General features: G+C 37.9%; 1 long non-coding RNA gene across 2 annotated transcripts; it reads left to right on the forward strand.

The window, feature by feature from the left end:
* The first annotated feature begins 528 nt into the window (after positions 1-528).
* LOC124382500 lies at positions 529-4,942 on the forward strand. 2 transcript variants are annotated; one of them, XR_006925054.1, is made up of 3 exons: positions 529-660; positions 3,364-3,460; positions 4,885-4,942. It is a non-coding gene; the product is annotated as an uncharacterized LOC124382500 (long non-coding RNA). The 2 variants fall into 2 exon arrangements; XR_006925053.1 differs by lacking the exon at positions 4,885-4,942 and adding an exon at positions 3,626-4,205.
* The last annotated feature ends 1,493 nt before the right edge of the window (positions 4,943-6,435 follow it).

Here is a 6,435-nt window from a genome sequence, read left to right on the forward strand (position 1 = left end):
CTTTCCTGCCCTCGTTTTGCATCCCAGATCCTTGGGTTTCAGTTTTGGATCTTCGGTTTTCTCGGACTTGCACCTTGCCACAAGTTGGAGTTGGTTTTGATCTTTCCTATTCTCAAGACAGGGCATTTGTGTTTTGTCTGAAGTCCTCAGTGAAAGCGTTTTAGCAACTCCTTGTTGTCTCTGTATTTTCTTTGTAGAAGTTTAAGTTGTGGGGCAAATGTTTGTAATCTGAAAATTTTAAGATGGCCTAGTTTATACTTTGCATCCTTATTTTCAATCCTCTACTGTTTTATATATATATATATATATATATATATATATATATATATATATATATATATATATATATATATATATATACACTATTTTTAGGCATAAAATGAGAATAACCAGAAAATATATAATCAAAATGCTATATAGGTGCCTGAAAATAATAAATGCATTTTGAACAGTAAATATGAACAAAAATCCACAATTACTTAAATAAAAATACACTGCTTAGCAATATTGTTTGCACAGAATTGAATATATTTAATCACTTTATAATTAAAAATGTTTTTTTAATGAGAAAAAAAAGATTTTGATATGACGTTTTATTGTTGATTTAGATTACAGTGGCTCTTAATACAAGCACTGCTTCAGTATTACAGTTTGCACTGGGTAAGTAATAAATTCTATAAAAATGTAATGAACTTTCTGCATATATGGTAAATGCATTTTACTTTTGTTTAAAACTTTCAGAATGTATTATATGTAACATATAGCGTAATACAATTGATCAACTCAAAATCCTATATTAAAAATTTAACAGCTAACTAAAGTCTTTCTGCCAATAAGTTGTAAAAAAAAAATTGTAGTAGAAGGGTGATATAAGTAGTGAAATATATTTTTAAATAGATGATAGTTGAATTAAGGGTTGTGACTGCACCTGTCTATAAAATTGGTTGTGGCTTAAAATGGTTGTTAATTATGGTGGCATAACAAACGACCAAGTACCTTTCATTTAAGTACATAACTTTGGTGTTAAAAAATCATACATTTATGTCCCACAATTATTGGCACCCCTAACAATTCCTCTGAAAATTTAATTTTTTTTTTTTTTTTTATATATTTTTCTGTAGTTGCTAAGGTTGGTCAGGGTATCTAGGGACTTTTAATTAGTAATTCATGATTTCCTGTTTCCTGGGGTATAAATATGACGTGACACAGAGGCCTAATTCTCTTACCCATTTGTCAACATGGCAAAGACACGAGAACACACCATTCAAGTAAGGCAGATGTGTGTCGAGCTTCATAAGTCAGGCAATGGCTACAAGAAAATAGCCACTCGCCTTAACTTGCCGGTATCTACAGTCAGAGGAATCATTAAGAAGTTTAAAACAACTGGAACAGTGACAAACAAGGCTGGAAGAGGTCCCAAGTTTATCTTGCCACAACGCACAGTGAGGAGGATGGTAAGAGAAGTAAAAAAATTTCCCAAGCTCACCGTCACAGAATTGCATCAAAGAGTGGCATCTTGGGGTCACAGAGTCTCCAAAACAACCATCAGACGCTCTCTACATGCCAACAAGCTGTTTGGGAGGCATGCAAGGAAAAAGCCTTTTCTCACTAACACTCACAAACGTAAACGCCTGGAGTTTGCTAAGCGGTACTGGGACTTCAACTGGGATCGTGTGCTTTGGTCAGATGAGACTAAGATTGAGCTTTTGGCAACAAACACTCTAAGTGGGTCTGGCGAAACAAAAGATGAGTATGCCGAAAGCACCTCATCCCACCGTGAAGTATGGTGGAGGATCTGTGATGCTGTGGGCCTGTTTCTCTTCCAAAGGCCCTGGGAACCTTGTTAGGGTGCATGGCATTATGAACGCTTTGAAGTACCAGGATATTTTAAATAAAAACCTGATGGCCTCTGCCAGAAAGCTGAAGATGGGTCGTCATTGGGTCTTTCAGCAGGATAATGATCCAAAACATGTGGCAAAATCTACACAAAAGTGGTTCAGCAGTCACAAACTCAAGGTCCTCCCATGGCCATCTCAGTCCCCAGACCTCAACCCAATCGAAAACCTGTGGGGCGAGCTAAAGAGAAGAGTGCATAAGAGAGGACCCAGGACACTGGATGATCTAGAAAGATTGTGCAAAGAAGAATGGTCAAAATCCTCTCTCTGTGTTCTCCAATCTTGTGAAATGTTATAGGAGGAGATTAAGTGCTGTCTTGTTGGCAAAAGGAGGTTGTACAAAGTATTAACATCAGGGTGCCAATAATTGTGGCACACATGATTTCAAGTTTTTTTTTTTCTAAATGTGTGATTTTTTACCACCAAAGTAATGTACTTAAATAAAGGTTGGATTTTTCTTTTTGCATTTGGGTTCTATGTTGTTTTAAAAAAGGAGAATTTTTAGAAGTCCGACCACATCTTAAACAGGGGTGCCAATAATTGTGAGGCACTGTATATGTATATATATATATTCATAATGACATTCCTTTTGTACAGCTATATCTGTCATACCACTTCATACTGTATCATACTTATATAAAAACCACACTATATATACCCTTATTCAGTTATATGTACATATTACTACACCTTCTGTGTAACCTCATACACTTATTATTACACTGCCACTTGTAAATAAGCTATCTATGCACTTCTGGTTAGATGCTAACCGCACAATGACAATACAGTTGAATCTAATCTAATCTAATCTAATCTAATCTAATCTAATCTAATCTATCTATAGCTGAATAGTCTACCAGATCGTCCAAAATCCATTGTATACAGATGAAAACAATTATCTTACATTATTGGAAAAAAATCAAATGAAATTCCTAAGAAGGATAATAGGTGTCCTAAAACCAGATTTTTTTATAGATCTGAGTGCCAGCATATGAATACCCTTATGTTATAATCACCCTTCAATTAATCAAGTTATTCACTGGTGTCCTAAATATTTTTCTAAATAATCTATATTTTATATCCATCTGTAATTTTATCATACATTTTTATATTCACTTACATCCTGAATTATCTTTCTTACAAACTCTAATATTAAATGTCACAGTCAACCTTCCTCAGAATTTTCCTCATGCACCGCATTTACAGTGCAAATAAATTTCAGTCATTGATTTCTGTAGCATGACAGTGTTGAAGATATAAATCTTTCATGGCCAGAATGAGTAGGAAACACAGAGTACTCAGAATACTAATGACTCATAGCCATGCAGATTAAAATAACGGAAGGAAATATAGCCATGGCAATTATGTTCGCTTGATGCCACTATATAAAACGTTCTAGCCAGGTAAATGTGTACTTATTCTGTGTTTTTTAATGCATAATGTTATGTGTTGATCTGTTTTTTTTTAGGCTCTGGATCCTGCCATTTTAGTTATTCAGATCCCAGCATAATTGTCTCCTGTAGACTAAACAGTTCAAGTGGCTGGACCATCTTGGAAAAAATCAGGTTTCTCTTTTATACTTTTTACACAGCCCAAATAATCCATTTGACCACTTTATTTTTGGTTATGTAGTGTTGTTTGATATTTTTATTTTTTTATTTTTCTTACATTGGAGTGTGTGTGTGTGTGTGTGTGTGTGTGTGTGTGTGTGTGTGTGTTTATGCTTTCAGGAACTCAAGTTGCATCAACAATGCTTTGGGAACACTTTCACGTGCCCATGCATCTGAATCACATGTTTAATCTGTCCACAGCAGGGTGACATTGCGAACAGGAAGCTATTAAATGCACATGCGGTTTAGACAGTGCTAGCTGCAATAGAAGGAAGTGCTTTAGGGATGCAAGGAGTATGGCCTGGAGACCCAGCGTCTCGTTCCCTGAGAGAACCAGGGTTACATACTTAACCTAGAGACATTTGCAGGAACTTTAGCTGCATCAACAACACTTTGAGAACAAGTGTCTTATACTGCCAGACTGTTTAGGAAAGCACTCTGTGCGTGTCTGTGTGAGAAAATAAATATGGAAAGCAGGCCTCAGTACCATCTATGTGTTCCTACCTAGATCCAGTGCTTCCCCCAGCGCTCGGAAGCACGCCTTTCGAGACCGGGGAGAAAGCACTGGATCTGAAAAGGACAAGCCTATCTCCAATCTCTTTAGATCCAGTGCTTACTCAGCCCATACTCAGCCTGCCTCTTGAGTCCCAATGTCTCCCCTTTATGCTAATGTGGTCTGACTGAAAGAGTGCGGTTATGGGTCAATACCCTGGGTTAAGAGACGCTGGCTATCTTTCCTCGGTGCTTCCTCAGCCCTCATGGCCCTAGCACTGCCCACCAAGTCCCTTCGGCCTTCCTCTGCCTTGGTTGGTAAGGCATACACAGAGATGTGTCAAGGCGCTGGCTGCCGGCACAGTATGGCTGTGCTGCAGGCATATCGGGCTTACCTGCTGAGGAAGTTGGATTAGGGAGCTAGTACGGGCACTGACGATGTCCAAGAGCTTTGTTGTGCAATAGACCTGGCTCTTAGGGCTACTAAAGAGACCAATAGGGCCATTGGCCGGTCTATGTCAGCCCTGGTGGTCACAGAGAGGCATCTCTGACATTGACAGAGCATTCCTACTGGATGCCCCATTATACTGGCCTGTTCAGCAACGCTGTGAATACAGTCGTTGACAGGTTTCAGGAGGCGAAAAAGCAGTCAACGTTGTTCCAGCACTACTACCCTCACTGCTCCCATGGGGCTGCTCAATGGGTGTAGCCCCAGCCCAGCACTAGCAGCACTAGTGTGTGTGTGTGTGTGTGTGTGTGTCTGTGTGTCTGTGTGTGGTAATTTTTACCTTCATTGTCTTAACTTCATCAAGACTAATTCAGGCTTCCATTAAACGTTGTGTTTATTGCTCAGTTAAATGTTCTTCCTGGTTCTTTTGCTTTTCAAGAGCACCCAGAAATATCAGCACAGTGGTACATCTACTTACTGTGCCACCAAGCTGCAAGGAGAGGCTGTGCACCTAAGGTGGTTCCAGGAGGCTGCATCTGAGCCTAATGGTTATGAGTCCTGCTGGGGACTGGATAACATACTGCTGGTCAACATGGCCCACAAACCCACCATATTAGAGGATAACCTTGATCCTCCTGATACTGCTAACTGGATCTTTTTCCCTGGAGCAACTATAAAGGTTACATAAAAATACCCATTTAAAGGCTTTATGGATATTGAGCAGATATTTTACATCTCTTGAAAATAGTTTATGCCTAATTTTATTTATTAAAGTATGCCAAACTGAGGAAAGTGCATAGTCCAGGAGCATCTTCTGAAATAAAATTAGCTAATTTAAAATATTTTACGTTTAGTACATTTTACTGTTTTTTTTCTAATCACCAGCATGCCTGCCAGTCAGATGGAAGTTCCATGTATTTCCATGGTGGAAAGGGAGTGATGCAAAGCTATACTTCCACCCGGGACATTGATCTCCACCAAGAGGAAGAACACCACTACTGGGAGGAGGACTTTGAGAGCCCACCTAAGGGGTGAGTGTTGCCACGATTCACATCATGCATACAGTATCACAGGTATTCCCCCCTACACAGTATGGAAACCTTTTAGCAGCATAATGACTAGTTTACAGATCATACACATACTGAAATGCATAGTATGACATGCAGTGAAATGTCTTTGCAGTAATGACTAATCACTGACATAAAATTGAAATAAAAGTATAGTACAAATTAAATACAAAATTAAGAATTACTTCATTTTAAATAAATATAAAACAAGGAACGATCTTTCTATCTACAGTATTTGCAAATTTTGCAAAATTTACAATGTCCACTGTTCACTCTCTACTCTCTCCACTGTCTTTCTAAAGGTCAGGAATTCCTGCTGACATCCAGGAAAATATTGTTCCCATAGTACCAGTTCTAAAAATGTTTACCATCCACTATGCAGGTTTTCTTATCCTTTTCCAGAGATATTGCTCATAACAACAGTGTTGTCATTAAATGTAAATATGTTGGTAGATTTGGAAGTGTCTACAGAATCATAAGTGTTCAATGAATACAGCAGGAGGCTCAGTACAAAAGGGTTTTGCTGGCATCATCTGAGGCATGATTGGGATGGTATGTAAACTAAAATAGGTCAGGGTGTCAGGTAGTAAAGAAAAAGTCTTTGGCAAGTTGTTTAAAACACTCCATCACAACTTACCATAGGTCAGGGCTAGGTCACTAAAGAAGGCAGAAAATTCTCCTGAAAGCAATTCCTCACATCGTGCTCAGACATGGTGCTCTGACATGCATGCAGCTATTACCAATTAAAAAACCAAACACATAAAAAAACAATAAGGCAAGAAGCAAACAAAACAATTATTCAATGAAGAAAAATATAAAAATTGGAAGTCTCATAAATCCATAATTTATTTCATATTTATTTATTTATTTTTATTTTTGGAAACCATACACGTGCATTATTACATACCAAAATTTGAAATATT

The sequence above is a fragment of the Silurus meridionalis genome, unplaced genomic scaffold (assembly GCF_014805685.1).
Source record: "Silurus meridionalis isolate SWU-2019-XX unplaced genomic scaffold, ASM1480568v1 Scaffold540, whole genome shotgun sequence".
NCBI classification, from domain to species: Eukaryota; Metazoa; Chordata; class Actinopteri; order Siluriformes; family Siluridae; genus Silurus; species Silurus meridionalis.